The sequence below is a fragment of the Ambystoma mexicanum genome, chromosome 3p (genome assembly GCF_040938575.1).
Source record: "Ambystoma mexicanum isolate Mex_15411 chromosome 3p, UKY_AmexF1_1, whole genome shotgun sequence".
NCBI lineage: Eukaryota > Metazoa > Chordata > Amphibia > Caudata > Ambystomatidae > Ambystoma > Ambystoma mexicanum.
Window position 1 is genome coordinate 962000961 of NC_090925.1, and position 18977 is coordinate 962019937.

Genomic DNA, 18977 nt, shown 5'->3' on the forward strand with positions numbered 1-18977 from the left:
AGGATAGAGAAAGGGATGGCATATTGGTCGGTCCAGATGAGTGGTTTGGGACGGGATATATAAACCAGGTCATGGGAGCGGAAAATGGCATCAAGGGTGTGCCCGCCTGGGGGGCGGGGCTTGGCAGCCATGGAGTAGGCTACATCTCCACTGAGCTATGTTATCCGACAACTGATCCTGAGAAGCGTGAGCTGCCTGGCAGCAGATTTCGGCATTAAAATAGCACCAGGGGTGATTGAAGGCGTCTGGAAATATAAGCAAGTATCTGCGAGCAGATTGATCCAGGCGAGCGCAAGATCTGAAACTTTGTTGCACGGACTAAGGGCGGCAACAACAAAAACAAGATGGTGGCATATCTGGGACAAAGGGACCTGTGAGGATATAAGGAGAGAAAGCAGAACGGGCTGCCAAACGAAGCACGACACACCAGCAATTGAAAGAAGATGTGCGCCGTGTTAATTTAAGCATACCCGCACTGGCCAGCAAACAAAAGAAGACGGAAGGTGCGGTGCCCAGAGGCGAGAGCAGACCGCTGGAGATTGCGGGACACGAAAGGCAGAGCGCGTGGTGGCGGGCAGCCGCGCGTGAACAAAAAGAACTGCGGTCCCAGCCCCTGCGTACATTAAGAAATGTGAGGTGGCCCCATGAAATGGAAACAGTGGCGCGAATGAGCGCATGATGTGAGGAACTGACGGCGAGGATGCCCGCTGGCACAACGGCGTGTTGCGTTTGCGGTTCGCGAGCTGCGAGAGCAGCGCTGGTGAGGAAGAGGACACCGCAGGACACATAGCTTGCCGCAGCGTGTGCAAGCTGTGGCGAGCAAGAAGCAGAGGACGGGTGACATGGAAACATGCCCACAAGAACACTGGTGCAACACGTAGGACCATGCTACATTGAGGTGAAAGTCGATCTGGTTGCGCAGAGCTTGGAACAAAGGCCATAAGGAACCCCGAACATCACACGAACAACAACAGGTGGCAGCCACACCTGAGTATAAAGAGCAAGGGGTGGCACAGCACAACGACCGATGCGTGGGGCTGCCTGCACTCGCACAGAGGCTTAGAGATAAGCCTACAAGTAAGGAGCGGAGGGTGAATTGCTGGGAGTGGGGTGCGGATGGTCGTGTGCCACCTCCCCCCTTAGTGATCGGCAAGGAAGAAGAACTCCTGGAAGGGAGGGCAGAGTGGTGCAAGGCCCCCCCCTGAGATGCTGCGCACAGTGGAATGATTAAGCACAGCGACCCTATAATAGACGTACTGGCCATCAGAACGAATTAGCCAGTGGGTAGCATGTAACAGAAACATTGGAGTAACAGGCGAGCCAGGGGGCAGGGCAAGACATAACATAAGTCATAAACTGAGGCCCGAGTGGAAGGTAATTGCTGCAGTAGACAAAGCACTGAGACACAGCTTGGGGCAATAATCACTGGGGAGCATTGAAACTTATATTACTGGACGGAAACACATGATAAATTGTAGCAGTCAGTCCCGACGAGGACAGGCCCTACGGCATGAACAGAGTGGAGCAATGTCTGTGAGGGGCAGAAAAGTCAAAGGCAAACAGCCCACGATGGACATCTTTGCAAAGTCACAACAATCCACCAACACCCCAGCGCAAGGTACAGCGATTACACCAACAGATGTAGCCAATCCTCGGGAGGATAGCGCAATCCTAACGGCCATAACAGAACTGAAAACCTCATGGGGAGCAGCGATGGCAGACATGAGAACCGCACTGGAGAATAAAATAGATGCAGTGGGAATTGAGGTCAACTTGTTGAGACAGCACGTGAGGGCCCTGGCGGAGCGAAAGAGCGGCCTAGAAAGTGCGGTGAAGATTAACATGGACACTAGCGAGAATAATGCTAAGGAAGTGCACATATTGAAGCAGCAGGTGGCTAACCTGGAGAATCGAGCAGAGGAGGCGGTAGGACGAGAGAGGCGCAACAACGTAAGGGTGGTCGGACTTCCGGAGGGGGAGGAAGGGCAAGTTCCTACGAACTATGTGGAGAACATGATATTGCAGGAGATAGGAGCCGGTGAGCTTTCCCAAGAGTTTGCAATCGAGCGCACACACAGGGCGCTGATGAGAAGACCTCAACCTGGGGCCCCTCCCAGGGCAATTATAGCAAAAATTTGGAACTACAGAGACTGAGAGAAGATATTGGAATTCTTCCGGAAAGGAGGGACGATAAAAAGAGGATCCGCGACCATCACTGCATATTCCGATTACACCATGCAGGTGCAAAGACAGCGATATAGCTACGTGGCGATCAAGAGGAGACTACGCGCAGCTGGATACAAATACATGCTCCTGTATCCCGCAAAGCTCAACATTTTCTACAAAGGCAAAGCGTTGTTTTTTGATGCCCCGGAGGAGGTGGCAACATGGCTGGACGCAAACGGCTGTCCGGAACGAGAGGAGGAGCAAGTTCAGTAAGAACACGATAAGTGATTATAATGCCATGTAGGGTGGTTGGAGGTAGGAGGGAGCCAGTAAAGGGGCAACAGAACTGGGAAATAGACATGTTGGACTAGACTATAACCTGTGAAATGCAGGACGGGTAGCGAAGAAGGAGCTTAGACTGATATATTAAAGGGATAGTCTAGTAAAAAAATTTATTTCAAAAATAGATAGGCCACATTAAAAAAAAAATACTAGCATCCTCCGTTTTAAAACTTCCTATGTAAAATTTTGAGCTATTCAAGCTCAAAATTCGAAAAAGCAAGAACAGGGGCGCCGCCATTTTGTGAAATGGAGGCCCTCCTGTGCTGGCTTTTGCTTTTGCGGCACTAATGAAGGAAAAGCTCGGAGGAGCCTGAGAAACTTGGAAAGAAAAACCGCAGCGTTTTCCAACACAACCGCATTGGGTTTCTGCCTGCAGGGGAGCACCGGAGACCCAAAGTGAAAGCCACAGCAGGCAGAAACACACGCGGTTGTGTTTACATGCCTCGTAGTGTTTCTACCTGCAGCTGATTTCCCATTTGGGGCTCTCGGGCTCCCCGTGGGGAGCCCGAGAGCCCCAAATGGGAAATGCTACGTTGTCTGCCTGAATCTGCTTTTCCATTTGGGGCTCTCGGGCTCCCCGTGGGGAGCCCGAGAGCCCCAAATGGGAAATCAGCTGCAGGTAGAAACACTACGCGGCATGTAAACAACAACGCGGTTGTTTTCCGCCATGCCGCATTGTGTCTGCCTGAATCTGCTTTTCCATTTGGGGCTCTCGGGCTCCCCGTGGGGAGCCCGAGAGCCCCAAATGGAAAAGCAGATTCAGGCAGACACAACACGGTTGTGTTGGAAAACGCTGCGGTTTTAAAACCGCAGCGTTTTCCAACACAATGACGTTGTATTTATGTTTGCGGTCGCTTCAAAAGCGACCGCAAACATAAATACGTTTTTAAAGCTGCGGTTTTATTTCTAAGTTTTCCGGGCTCCTCCAGCCCGGAAAACTTAGGAAAAAAAACGCAGCTAGTGCTTATTTTTTGTAAAAAAAATAAATAGCACTTACCGAGATTCAGCTGCAGCTTTCCTGCTCTGGTCTCCGGTCCGCGTCCTCCGAGTCCCGGCACTAATGAAGGGAAAGCCACCCAGCGGTAGACTTTGTTTACTACAGCTGGCTGGCTTTTCCTTCATTAGTGCCGCAAAAGCAAAAGCCAGCACAGGAGGGCCTCCATTTTACATAGGACGTTTTAAAACGGAGGATGCTAGTATTTTTTTTTTATGTGGCCTATCTATTTTTGAAATACATTTTTTTACTAGACTATCCCTTTAAGTTGGAGCTATTAGCTTGAGAAGGTTTATCCCCAAGTAGTAGAATAGTTAGATCACCATTAGGGTGATATTTCCCTGTTGAGCCGTAAGTACGGCGTTTGCTGGAAAAGGGCTAGATGCAGGGGAACCTGAGATCCAGGGATGGAGCTGAGCAACAGTTGTGGGAGGGTGGGGGCTGATAGCTATTTGAAAAGAAATAAGGTTATGATGTACCTGCGCAGGCAGAAAATCGACATAGCCTTGTTACAAGAGACTCTCCTAACGCAGGAAAAGCTGGAAATGATACGGAAGAAGTGGAGGGGGACTGTCGTGGGGGCTGCATATTCAGCCTATGCCAGAGGGGTAATTATTTGGGTGGCACTGCATGTCCCGTTTCAGCTATTACAATCTACAGCGGAGCCAGATGGGAGGATGGTGATAATGAAAGGGCTGGTGGAGAACAGAGAGATATGTACTGTAAACACCTATGCCCCAAATCAGGACACAGCGGCATACTTCAGAACCCTATATGGCAAACTCAGTGGGAGCGATGGGGGGGCAGTGATCTGGGGGGGAGACTTCAATTGTGTATTGAATCCGAAAATAGATAGATCGGATACCAAGATAGATAGACCCACTCCAGCTGCGAGGACATTGTAGTCACTATTAGCGGATTTTGGGTTAGATGATGCATGCAGGTCCCACCATCCGCAGGATAGACAATATTCACACTATGCAGCCCCTCAGAACCTACATACTAGGCTAGACTATGTGTTTGTTGCACATGAACTAATGGTAGAAATAGTGCAAGCAGAATACAAGGCGAGGATCCTTTCCGACCACTCGCCGCTGATCCTAGTATGGCAATACCGGCCCCTAAGAGCAAGGATACCGACATGGTGCCTGCGAGCAGAGGCGCTGAAAGACAATGTATATAGGGAGGACATGCGAGAGGAAATAATACGTTATTTTGAGATAAACACTGGCAGCGTAAAGACGGCGGGCACACTCTGGATAGCCTTTAAGGTGGTGGTGAGGGGGATAGCCATAGTTAAATCCAAAGTATTACAAGGTGGGATCTTGACCGAATTACAAGAAGCGGAAACGGAGCTAGAAATAGCGTTGAAAAGGGGAGGTAATACCAAAGAAGACGCTGAAGTAGTACTTGAACTGCAACAGAAATGCGCGGGATACTGGGAAAGATTATGTAACCTCAACTACAAAAAGTATATAGAGAGACAGCATGCAGGAGGGGATAATCCAGGGAGAGTGCTGGCATGGCTATATAAAAACGAGACCCCTAGACCCACAATCAGAATGATAGCGAAGAATGATGGGAGCATAGTAGAGACTCAAGAGGGGGTTAATCAGGAATTTGTAGATTATTATAGGCTCCTGTACGGAGATGAGGAAGGAAGCAACAGCAAAGAAATAGGAGAAACGTTAGGATTTATTGGATTACCGCAGATTAGTGCGGAAGAGAGAGAAGAGCTAGATGCACCGATTACCCTAGAGGAACTGGAGGAGGTAGTGAGGCAGCTACCCACTAGTAAGACCCCGGGGACTGATGGACTCCCATGTGAATTCTATAAAACGTACGGAAAAGAGGTACTCCCCCCCGCTCTTAGAGATGCTCAACGAAGCATATAAGGTAGGGACCCTACCGGAGTCCCTGCGAGAAGCGGTTATTATACCACTTCCCAAACCTAATAAGCCTGGCAGTGACTGTGGCTCTTACAGGACCTTGTCAATGTTAAATCAGGACAGCAAAATATTAACGGCGGTCTTGGCAAACAGACTGAGGAGGGTCATCAATAAGCTAATACACCCCGATCAGACAGGCTATGTCCCCAATAGGAATATATCAAACAACCTCAGGCGTCTTCACCGAGTCATTGAATACGCGAACGAAGACGTGGGTGAGATGGCAATAGTATCGCTAGATGCGATAAAGGCATTTGACTCGGTCAGATGGCCCTGGCTACTTGCGGCCCTGGCCAATTATGGCATAGGACCGGGATATCTTAAATGGGCTAAGCTATTATACAGCGCATCATTAGCCAGGGTTAAGACGGGAGCTATAATATCAGAGAGATCGCAACTAAGTAGAGGCACTAGGCACGGATGCCCATGGTCCCCTATGCTGTATATTCTGGCCCTAGAGCCTTTGGCAATTTATCTGAGGCAGCAATATGACGTAATAGGCATCACCATGGAAGGGGAACCGCATCTAATTTCCTTGTATGCTGATGTTATGTTGTTGTACCTACGCTATCTGGAAGAGAACCTCCAATACATATTGGAGGTGATGGAGCGATTCGCGAAGCTCTCTGGCATAGCTGTGAACCCCAGAAAGTCCTGTATATTTCCACTGGGCAGGTACAGAGGGATCCCGTTAGAGCAGTTGCCGACCCTGCAGATACCATCGGAGGTTAACACTTTCAGACATCTTGGGGTAGATATATATCATACGGTAGAAGTAGAACATAAACACAATACGGAGGAAACAGTTAAGAAAATAGAGAATAGTATGAAGTTTTGGGTGAAGCTCCCCTTGGCAATGATGGGACGGGGGCAATGCTTAAAATGGTGGTATTGCCCAGACTGTTGCACTGCTTTGCGAACATTCCATACTTGATACCTAGAAGATTCTTTGCCAGGTTAGACAGCATATGTAGAGAATTCGTATGGCATGGGACGAGGAACAGAGTGGCCCTATGGAAGCTACAAAATTCATATGAGAAAGGGGGCATAAAACGACCAAACTACGAAACTTACTATATAGCAAGCCAACTGCAATATGTAGCTAAATGGCTCTCTGAGGAGCCGACTTCAGAATCCAGATTGTTCCAAATGGACTGCGCCCCATTCTTCTTAAAAGAGGTGATATGGTTGCCCAAGTCGTAGATGGAAGGACGCCCGAGGATGATGATGCTCGGGTGGGAGATATGGCGGAAAGCCTGTCAGTTGATGGAGAACCCATCACCATGCTCCCCGCAGATCCCATTGGTCGCTGTGGCCGGAAAAGAAAAACAACTAAGACTAATGATTAGAAAGCACTGGGAACCGGTGGGGATAGCTACAATGGTTGATGTGTGGCAGGAGGGGAATATATGGGATTTTGAGGGGCTGGTGGAGGAAACAGGGTTACATGTGGGACAGTATATCACTTATCATGGGGTGGTGCGGCGAATTAAAGAGACCTGGTCAGAAGTAGTACTAGCAGATGAACCGGACACTACCATAGACACGATATATGATGTAGCAGAAGGAGGACATAAAACAACCAGATTATATGAGATGATAACGACCAAAGTGGGGAAGGAGGTGGTGCAACTCAGACTGGACTTGGAAGAAGAAGTGGGGGCCCCGATGAGTGATGGGATTTGGGAGCAAGCTCAAAGATATCATAAAAAAGTGTCAAGAAACACCAGATTACAACAGATACAATTATATATAACTCACAGGGCGTATATGACACCCCAAAGAATAGCCAAATTAAAAAACGCAGGACGTCAATCATGCCCCAAATGCAATGAAGAAAATGCGGGAATGGTGCACATGTTTTGGTCATGTCCAATAATAGAGACATTCTGGGGAGAAATAGCACAGAAAATGGATGAAAAAGGGATCAAAATGGGGGTGGATACAGCATGGGCTTGCCTGATAGGAGGGTTTCCCAGGCTACGTAAACTTAAGCATGTAAGCAATCTGAAAGATCTGGCGTATGGTCTAGCAAAGAGAAGAATTGCTATGGGATGGAAGGCATGTTATAGAGCAAGACTGGAGACTTGGTGGAAAGATCTACAAAAATGGGCAGAGGCAGAAACTACGGTGTGGCAGGAAGCGTGTAAAGGTGGGGGGGAGGAAGAGGCTGGAACCTTATTAGGCTGGAGGCAACTGATAGCCTGACTTTTTGGGCCCACGCATGAAGTGTTAAGCGACCGAGATCTAACAAATATCGTAGGAGAGGAATCCCTACTGCAGGATGTAGCAACGGAAATGGTGGGGATTAGGCTTGGTGGGGGGTGGGAACAGGAGAAACAGTGGACTTGGACGCAGCAATGTATACTTGATCATTTATGTGCACTGTAAGTTTGGTTTGTATTGTTTGTTGAAAAAAGTTAATAAAATTGTTTTTCTTAAAAAAAGGGTGTGCCCGCCTGAGTGGGTAGGACCAGTTGTATGATGAAAGAGGTTGAGCGCATCAAGACTGTCAAACAGCGGATGAATCATGGGGTTGTTGGGGATATCGAACCAGATATTGAAGTCTCCTAGGAGTGTGAGGGATGGGTGATTTGCTTGAATGGTAGCTATTGAATCACAGAGGTTGTTGGCGAAATGTCTGTCGTAACCAGGGGGTCTCTAGATGAGCAGGAAGCTGTGGGAGAAAGTCGAGGGTAGCGAGAGTTTAACTAGAAGGGATTCACAGGAGGGAATGCAAGTCTGGAATTCGACAAGTGAGACAGAGAAATGAGGATTGAAGAGGACTGCCACTATGCCACCTCTGGACGGTCTATTGTGGGCCATGAGTGAGTAGCCAGGCGGAAAGGCTTCACTCCTACTGCCTTTGACTATCACTGTTCTTTCTGCTTGTTACTCCCATGTTGTCATCCTGCTGCACAGGGCTTCCTAAAACCCTTTGCTAACATCCGATTGCAAGATTGAAAAGCCAAATTCTTGCTGTTTTTGCTTTGTGCTAAAAAGTCAAATCTGGCTGTTTTTGCTTTGTGCTAAAAAATCAAATCTGGATGTTTTTGCTTTGTGTTAAAAAATCAAATCTGGCTGTTTTTGCTTTGTGCTATAAAGTCAAATCTGGCTGTTTTTGCTTTGTGCTAAAAAGCCAAATCTTGCTGGCCATTGCGAAATTCTCTGTATTTTGCTTGTATACTGTTTCTTCTCTGTAACTTGCCAGCCCAGTGACCTCACCACTCTCTTTTGTCCCACACCTACCTACCTTAGCCCCACAGTATCTCCATCCTCTCCTCACTTCCACCCCAATGGCGCTTTCTGTTTCTCCTATCTTTTCCAACTGCTTCTCCATTGACTATCCTTCTCTTCTCACTGAGTCTGGTAGGAAGAAGTTCAAAAAGGATATCTTGGCCTCTAACCCTGGTCTTCCTATCGCTGACACATACTCCAATGCTTCCCCCAGACAGACCCGCACTGACATCCTCTTTGTCGTTCCTTCGACAGATCTATGGACTCCTCATATGGTCTCTGTGCTCTACCCTATCTCTTCCTCTCTCATTAATAGTGGCACTAGCTGGGAAGTTCTCATGGCTTCCTTCGACTCCTCTAAAGTCATCATTAATGTCTAGCTAAATGGCACTGTCATGGTCCAAGGCCCTCAGGCCAATCTCCTCCTCTTTGATAGGCGCTTCCCTCGCCTCATCAAAATAGATTACCCCTGCTATCTGCGCAGGGAGTATTAATTCTATTAAAGACTAGGAGGCGAGCATTATGCTTCAACTTCTTTAATTCACTACTCTTCAGCAGTTTCAACAAACTCAAAAACCATAACAAAACACTGAAAAATCAGTCTGAACAGACTTTTCTTCTTTAGAACTACAATCCCCATAGTCTCTGTAGTCCATCTCACTCCTTGCGCAGATATGACCACATCCTGCCCTGAGCTCCTCCTCTCTTTTACTCGCTCTGAAAGTCACACAGCGAACTCCACCTGCGGACTCCACACTAAGTCCTGCAACAGGCAATGACTTGAACCACTCCAAACGAAATGTCGAACTTCCTCGACCCAGGCGACTACCTCTGCTAGTCTCCTACATCAATTATTCTTCTGCTCCTCTCCTAGGAATAAAAGAAAGCAGAAAAATCAGGGAGGTGTCCATGTATTGACGATATCATCCTATCATTATCACATACTATCATCCAACATTATGCTGAATACATTACTCGGGTGGGAATTTAATGCTCGCCTCCTAGTCTTTAATAGAATTAATACTCCCTGCGCAGATAGCAGGGGTAATCTATATTCTATGACAAGACTGGAGGCGAGCATTATGCTTGTTCAAAGCTTCCCAACACTGTGACCGCTAAACCCTCGGTCGGCTTGAAATAGAATTCCTTAAAAGTTCGATCATTCGACCAGTCTGCTGCTAGCATGATATCTCTAAGAGAAACCCCTGTCTTAAAAGCTTTAGATGCCATAGCTCCGTGCACTGAATGCACTCCATACTTCCCCACATCTATGCCTGCCGCTTGCATGATCTCTTTCACCCATCTGGCGATGGTCGCCATGGATACCCCTTTGAAAGGCTTCCTGCGCGCTATAAGCAATTGCCTAGCGTTCGCTGCTCTGAATTCTGCCGTCCTGCACTCGTACTCCTTCACGCAGCCGGCTACACACCACTTAGGTCTACTCGGAAAATATGGATAGTGGACGGAAGATATCCCAGTCTTAGTTCTCCCCACTATTGTAAAGGATACTCCCTCCGGCCCGAAAGCCTTGCTATCCACCTCTAGGGCTCTTACGTCTGACACGCGTTTACAAGATACTAGACACAGCAGCATTGCCAGCTTACCTGACAGTTGCTTTAGTGACAAATATTTGTTGCTTGGCCAACTCTCCAGCAGTTTAAGCACTGACATCACATCCCAGATTGACTTATATTGAGGCTCTGGGGGTGCCGAAAACTTGACTCCCCTAATGAGTCGAACCACTGCTGGGTGTACTCCTGCTGGGACGCCCTCGATAGGGAGGTGCCCCGCGGATATGGCGGACCTGTACACCCCTATGGTGCGAAACGCTTTGCCCCCTTGTAACAACTGGGCCAAAAAGTTCAAAATCATCACTACAGGTGCCGAAATGGGATGAACACCTCTCCCTCTGCACCAGGCAGTCCACTTGGCCCAAGCCGCGTCGTAGCTCCTTCTCGTAGATGGGGCCCAGGATTCAGCGATAAGCTGCGCAGCCTGAGCCGAAATGCCTGGCAACGCCCAGCGTCTCCTGATATTCTGCACGCGATGAGCGGGAGTGTCCCCTTCACTCTCAGAGGATGATACGACCCAGTTGGGTCCGTGAGCAGGTGTTCTCCATCTGGGAGAATCCTGGGGTAATCCACTGCTAGCTCCATCAGCGTCGGGAACCACACTTGCGCCTTCCAGCATGGTGCTACTAACAGCAGCTCCGCTGCCTCCCTCCGACACTTCGCCAGCACTCTGCTCAGCATCGAGAACGGAGGGAACGCGTAATGAGGGCCTCCGCTCCACTCCTGCAAGAATGCATCTGTCCCTTGAGCTCCCGGGTCTAGCCTCCAGCTGAAATAGTCCGCTGTTTGGGCGTTCAACCGGGATGCGAACAGGTCTATGTGTACTGGTCCCCATATTTCCGTCAACCTCCGAAACACCGCCGGATCCAGTTTCCAATCGCTGGAATCCGTGAGGTAGCGAGAGTTCCAGTCCGCTATCACATTCAGCGTCCCGGGGAGGTACTCCGCTGTGACCGACGTCTCTGACTGTAGACAGAGGTGCCAAAAGTCCTTCGCTAGCTCTGCTAGCATTCTGGATTTCGTGCCGCCTAGATGGTTTATATATCGCACTGCTGAAATGTTGTCCATCTTCAGCAGAACACATGACCTCATCTTCCCTTTCGTGAAGGCTCTGATCGCAAAGGATCCCGCCAACAGCTCTAGGCAATTTATGTGCAACCGGAGCTCCTCCTCACTCCACTTTCCCCCTGTCTGCAGGTATCCACACCGAGCGCCCCAGCACAGGCGACTGGCGTCGGATTCTATAATCATATCTGGCTTGTCTCCGAAAATGGCACGACCATTCCAGGCGTCCATATTCTTCAACCACCATTCCAGCTCCGTCTTGGCACTAACTGATGGTATCGCAGGCCTTGCCGCAGATGTCTTATCTTCAACCTCTGCAGAGCTCGGTAATGTAACGGCGCTGGAAATATGGCCTGAATAGAAGCTGGTAACAGCCCTACTATCCTCGCTAGAGTTCTGAGGGACACAACCTGCTTCTGAAGGCATATTCTCAATTCTCTTTTGATGTCTCGGATCTTCCGGGATGGAAGCTCGAGCGTCGCCTTCCTGGTATCCAGTATAAAGCCTAGAAAGTCTAGCCTCTGCGCTGGCTTGGTATCTGACTTCTCTATGTTCACCAGGAATCCTAGGGAAGCTAGTAGATCCTGGACCCAACGCGTCTGATACTTGAGGGACTCTCGATCCTCGGCCAGAAGCAGGAGGTCGTCTAGATAGATGATTGGTCTTATTCCCTTCTCTCTTATCGCCGCCGCTACCGGCTTCATCACCTTGGTAAAGGCCCAAGGCACTGAGGCAAGCCGAAGGGCATAGTCCCGAACTGCCAAAGCTGTCCTCTTCAGCGAAAAGCTAGGAAAGGTCTGAACTCCTCCGCTATTGGAATCGTTAGGTAGGCATCCTTCAGATCCAGTCTCGTCAACCAAACCTTCTCTCTGAGCGAATCCCGGAGCTAATGGATGCCCTCCATCTTGAAGTGACGGTAAACTACCCAACCATTCAGCCCCTTCAAGTTTATAACTGGGCGCACCTTCTCTTTTCTGTGCACCAGAAACATATTGCTTACAAACATGGGGTCTTCTCTGCATCTCTCTATGGCGTTCTTTGCTGCTAGTAGGCCTAGCTCCCGGTCTAGGAGCAACTGCTCTGCACGCCCCAGATGCTGCAGATGCGGCCTGCGCTCTTGTACGGGTGGGTGGATGAACTCTAAGCCCATACCCGCCACCGTTCGTAACACCCAAGCGTCGCTGGAAAGCTTTCGCCAGTTTCTCAAGAATTTGCCAGTTCTCCCCCCTACTGGGGGATAATACGCTGCTCTCACCTTGGGTGAAACCTTGGCCACGGCCGGCTCCTCTTCCTCTGCGGCCCCTTGGCAAGCGTCCTCTGGACGGGAAGAAGGAGTCCTGCTGCCTATTCTCCCAGTACTGTGCTCTGGGATTCTGGGATCTTCTTCCTCCTCGGTTGCGACAAGTCGAACGACCCCTGGAGCGACTGGTCCCTCCAAAAACTCGGTTGGGAAAGATTTTCCTGATGGAAGCCTGTGCTTTCTCAAGAGACGTGTAGGTGCCGACTAAGCGACCCATCTCTTTGCCGAAGGTCTCTCCGAAGAGAAGTCCTTGAGCCGCCTCCCCGGCCTCGTAAGAGGCTAAATCACTGAGCTTCTTGTCTATTTTCCAATAGCAGGCCTCTCCGACGCTCGGAAGCGATGGCGCAGTTTGCATTTCCCAAAAGGCACACGGCCCGCTGCGCCCAGCCTGCCAGGGTCGACTTCTTCCCCTGTATCTCTGGCTCTCTCCGCCAGGTCCATGATCTTTGCGAGTGGCCCAGCCAGGTCTAGCACCTTCTCCTGGCAGCTCCTCCAAGATCTATCAATGCCCTTACGAGGGTCCTTGCTCGTCTTTGAAACGAAAGTCAGCATCTTGGGGTCTAACTCCGGTGTCTCGGCCACCTTTCCTGGGAGGTCTGGCCTCAGGCACTCCGCTCGAAGTCTCTGGCGGACCTCCTTGTCCAGCGCTTTTCTTAGTCTCTTGGTCATATACTGTGCCACCCTCGGCGAGGGCTGCCAGTCTGACGACCTCGGATTCCGGATGCTGTCCGGATCAAACATCCCTTCCTCCTCTTCTCAATTCCTCCTCCTCTTACGAGGGAGGCTCCTCATCTTCCGGCTCCTCTCCCGAGCCTGTGTCATCATCTCCATCATACTCTTCCCCTGGAGCGGGGGTCATGAGGTCCGGCACTATCTGACGCCGCAGATATGCTTCCCGGAGCTTTGCGAAGGCGCTGACGACCTCTGGGGCCTTGTGTTTTGCCCCTTCCAACGGGCCCGGGGGGTCGAGAGGGGCTCTCCTCTTTCGGGCCTTGATACTCCCCTGTGAACCTCTCTCTGAGGGTTCTGTGGGCGGGCGTTCAGTCCGTATGGTGCTGTCTATAGGCTGTTGCAGTCTCGCTTCCAAGGACTTCAGCCTATCTTGTAGAGGTTTAACCCCTAGAGCCACTGCATCTATCAGTGAGTTCCCCAGCACCTCCTTGAAGCTGGCAGCCAGGTCTGAAGGCTGCTCTTCCTCGCTCCACTCAAATTCTGACATTCTTGAGGATGCTGTGTGCCTTAAATACCTTAAAAAGGTGTCGCAGCACGCCCCTTACACTATAGATGTTGCTGACGGGCCAGAGATCCTACAACCTCTTTATTCTTCCTCCCGTCTGTTTTATGTCAAATTATTGACAAAATATATATATATATTTATTTATTATTATTATTATTTATAAAAAAAAAATTTCACAAATCTCGTGGCTGCACCGGACTGTACTTTTTCTTGGATGCCTGGGATGGGCGTGTGTCAATTAGCGGCCCCTCTGTGCTGGGCCTCGCGCATCAGGCAGCAGATCGCCTGCTTTCACCTCCAGCTGCTCTTCTGCACTAGCGTGCTGCAGCCTGCTCACGAGCGGGCAGCGCTGTCTCTGAGCGCTCCGCCCGCGTTCCGCAATAATGGAACTGCTGCTTCTTCTGAACGAAGCGCGTTCTTATTCACCGCCGGGCCCGGCTCCCCAAACATAGACCGCTCCGTTCTGCATCGCGAAGAAAACACGCGACGCGGAAGCGAGCGGGGATAAGGCCCCTCCTTCCCAAAGGAGGGGGCCGGGAGACTCCTCTGCTCCTTAGCGCGGCCGACCACGCCTCCGCGAAGGAGGGGGCCTGCTGCTGCTAGGCAGCCCCGACAGCTCTACAATGCTGCTGCCTCGGCTACCCCGAAGGGGATCCGGGCGGCACCCTGCTAACGCGCCTGAACGCTGCAGGTCCTCGCGACGGCGGCTCACACCCCCACAGTGCCGGTCATATGGCACGGGGCGGCCGCGCTGCGAGCAGTGTTCGCTGCGAAAGCGAAAGTAAAATGCACACGAAAACGAAACAAACGCGTTCGAGCGCCTACGCGCTGCAAAAACTAAACTTGCGACCTAAGCTCGCATCAGAAACACATGTGAAGTGTACTCCTCGCCTGCCTATGCGGCATCCTTCCTCAAATAAGAGATTAATTCCCCACAAAACTCTAAATACCGCAGTATAGTAGGGAGCTTAATAAAAAGGCACTTATCTGCTTGAAGAGCAGTAAAAGAAGAGGAGGAGCTCAGGGCAGGATGTGGTCATATCTGAGCAAGAGTGAGATGGACTACAGAGACTATGGGGATTGTAGTTCTAAAGAAGAAAAGTCTGTTCAGACTGATTTTTCAGTGTTTTGTTATGGTTTTTGAGTTTGTTGAAACTGCTGAAGAGTAGTGAATTAAAGAAGTTGAAGCATAATGCTCGCCTCCAGTCTTGTCATAGAATTTCCTCTCATCTCCTGCTGTCCCCTCCTCTCCCCCCTTGGCTACCTTGCCCTCTCTCTCCTCCTCCTCCTCTGCCCCTCCTAGGGCTCTTTCTCCTCTGCAGGGCATACCTCTGATCTGTACCCCTCCCCAGAAGGTCTTTAAGGCTGGCAGCCTTCTTCATATTGCCACTCTCAACTCTCGCTCTGCCGTCAAACACTCCTCTGACATCTGCCACCTCCTTGAAGAACTAGACCTTGATGTCCTTGGTCTAACTGAGACATGGTTCACGGCCAGCTCTGTCACGAGCTTTGACACTCTCCTCCCTGATGGCTACAAGATCCTCTAAGCACCCAGATCCTCCCGGTCCGGTGGGGCGGGGTAGCCCTGATCTTTCCTGAGTGGATTCCTGCCTCTATCATTCCCACTCAGACCTACTCCTTTTTTGAATGCCTTGTCTGTAGGCTTTCTCTCTCGCCTACCCATTCTCTTACTGTGCTTAACATCTACCGGCCTCCTGGTCAAATCACCTCCTTTCTCTCTGAGTGGGCAGACCTCTCCTCCTCCCTCCTGGCCTCTACCACTCAACTCCACCTCCTCGGTGACCTCAATATACATTTAGACTCTCCTTGCTCCTCCTCTGTACTCTTCCGTGAACTCTGCGACTCCCTCTCCCTGTCCATCCTCCCCTCTGGACCGACTCACTCTGCAGGGCACACACTTGATGTCTTGATCTCCTGTGACCTCCCCCTCTCCATCCCTCTGACCACTCCTCTCTCCTGGAGCGATCACTCCCTCCTCTCATCTCTCCCTCTCTTCCTCCCAAGCCAAGCCTACCCCAACACTGCCACCTACCTTCTCTGACATCCGGCCCATGAAGCGTGTGTCAGTTGAGGCTTTTGCTGCCACGTTCTCTCCCCCTCCTCCACCTTTGGCTGTCTCACATCCTGACACAACCTTGTCTCTGCTCTACTCTTCAATTTCTGATACGCTTGATGTTCTTGCCCTGTCATGAGGATCCGTTTGAAGTCCAAAGCCAAGTGCAATTCCTGGTATGACTCTGACCTAGCTACACTTAAACGTAAGTGTAGGGCAGCTGAGAGGAAATGGAGGACTTCCTGTTCATCCTCTGACAAACTGGCCTGTCGCCTGCTACAAAGGCAATACCGCCTCTCTGTCCTCACCAAGAAGAGAGTCCACATTCAAGCTCGTGTCTCTGCGGCATCTAACAACTCGGCCAAACTCTTTAAAATCTGCAAGGAGCTGGCCAACCCTGCTGCAGTCTCTACCCCTCCTGTTGCCTCCCAGGCTCTTTGCAATGCCCTTGCCTCTCACTTCATCTCAAAAACCCAGGACATCCTGTCCACCCTCTCCACCCACACCCCTCCTCTCCCCTCTCCATCTGTGCTTGCTGACCCTCCTTTAGCCACCCTCCCACCATCCCTCTCATTCTTTCCTCTTTTTTCCCCTGACGAGGTCGCTAGACAAGTCAGATCTATCAAAGCCTCGTCAAAACAAGTTCATCCCTGTTCCTCTAAAACCACCAAGGACCACATTGACACCCTCGCTCCGGCCCTCACTGATTTTTGCAAGCACTCCTTTGCCTCGGGATCCTTCCCGTCCCCTCTCAAGCACTCCTTTCTGCATTCTCTTCTCAAGAAACCCACAGCTGATCCTTCTTGTCCAGCTACCTATCACCCAATTTCCATTACTCCCTTTCTTGGCAAACTCCTGGAAAAGTTGGCCATCTCTCAGCTTAACCTTCATTCCAATTCTGTTGGCTGTCTCCATGACCACCAGTCTGGCTTCAGACCTGCCAGAAGCATGGAAACTGCTCTCCTGAACATCTGTGAAGATCTGCTCTCCAACCTTGACTCTAACATTCCCTCTGTCCTCATCCTCCTCGATCTCTCTTCTGCCTTTGACACGGTCAACCATACCATCCTGCTCAACCGTCTCTGTGAAAACCTGGGTATCACTGATCAGGCTCTGGCCTGGCTGACCTCTTTCCCCTCAGATCGACCCTCCTAGGTCCAACTTGGGTCCTTCCTTTCATCTATCTTCCTCTCTACCTGTGGTGTTTCCCAGGGGTCTAACCTCTCGCCTTGGCTTTTCAACCAATACCTGGCAACTCTCGCCCACTGCATTGCCACTTTTTGCTCAAATTTCCAGTGCTACGCTGACGACACTCAACTCATTTTCAGGCTGCCCTCTGCCACCTCCTCTCCCTCTCTCATCTCTGATTGCCTAAATGCCATTCAAGATTGGTGTGCCGCCAATGATCTTTGTCTGAATGCCAGCAAGACAGAGATCCTCCTCATCGGCACACCTTCACCATCCTTTCCCCTCACTCTCTGGCCGGCCTCCCTTAGCCCTCCTCCTACCCCCACCTGCGAGGCTAAGAACCTCTGGGTCATCTTTGACTCCACTCTCAAATTTCCGACTGCTCCTCCTCAGAGGTACTCTGCCTTTCCTCTCCTTCCCCCAGAAGCTCATGGTATCCCAAGCTCTGGTTCTCTCTAGCTTGGACTATTGTAACAGCCTCTTTCTAAATCTACCTGCCTCTACTCTCCGCCCTCTGCAACTAATCCAGAACAGGACTGCAAGACTTGTCCTTGGCCTCAAGCCCTGGGATCATACCTCTCCAGCTCTGAAATCTCTCCATTGGCTCCCAGTGGATGCAAGGATTAAATTCAAAACCCTCTGCATTCTCCACAAGGCTTTCTGGGGCCTGGGTCCAAAATACCTTCAGCTATCCCTCCGCAAATAGCTCTCCTCTCGAGCTCTTTCCTCCTCTACCTCCAACTCCCTCAGGTTCAGTCGTTTTTCAAAGAAACGAGCTGGGGGTAGATCTCTGTCTTCAGTTGGGACCTCCCTCTGGAACAGCCTCCCTGCCACTATAAAACTTGAGGAGAACCATCTCCGGTTCCGGAAGCACCTTAAGACCTTCCTCTTTTCTTCTGCCTTCGCTCCCCCTCTCCCCTGCTGATCTGTTCTCTCGGCACCGTGCACCTGGCCACCCTATGACCTTCGGGCCCAGGTACCTGCTCACCCTGCCACCCTCCCACACTGCCTCCGGGCCACCCCTTGCACTGGGGTCTGTATCTGTACCCATACAGCCCCCCTTTTTTCTTCCTGCACTTATCAGACCTAGCCTGTCTGCTGCCTTAAACCTAGCACTTGCAAATTGCTGGCTGCACTACCACTGTTTGTTGCCTCTATTATTTATGTATTGTTATTTATCTGTTTCTCCTCTGCTTCGCACTTTCCACTCCTCCCCCTTCCATGCACTTTTCCCCTCCCCCTCTCCCATGCACTTGCGCGTTCTCAATGTCACTGGGCTTACTAAGATTGCTGTTTTGTTCTCCCCTGTTCCCCTCCCTTGCCTTGTCGTGCTCTGAAACACTTGTTTACGAGCGCGGTAGAAATAAAATATCATATCATATCATGTGCAACCGGGGCAAAGTCGCCGGAGAATCAGGTTTTGGTGATAAAAAGGAGGTTGGGCTTGTCAGAGGATAGAGGTCAAAGATGCTGTGTCTTTTTCTTGCTACGGAGCGGCCATTAAAAAGGATGCAGGTGACTTTGTGAGGGGATGTGGTCTTCGTGGTGGACATCGGAGTGGGAGCTTGAGGAACACGGGTGCTCAGTAGGCTGGTGGGTATGCTTGGAACATTCAGGGTGGTTGAGACAGGTTGAGGTGGGCTACAGGAGGGGCAGGGTGCCTGTGGACTTCGAGTGACGGGTGAGAGGGTTACGTCGATGGGGGGCGGGAAGAGTAGGTGGGCGGAGGTGGGTATGTGAGTGGCAGGGGTGATTCGAGGGGGGTTGGGATGGTAGAGAGTGGATCAGTTGGTGTGTGGGTGTCATACACTGGCCATGGAAGCTATGGGACCGGAGGGCGAAATGGAGGAAGGA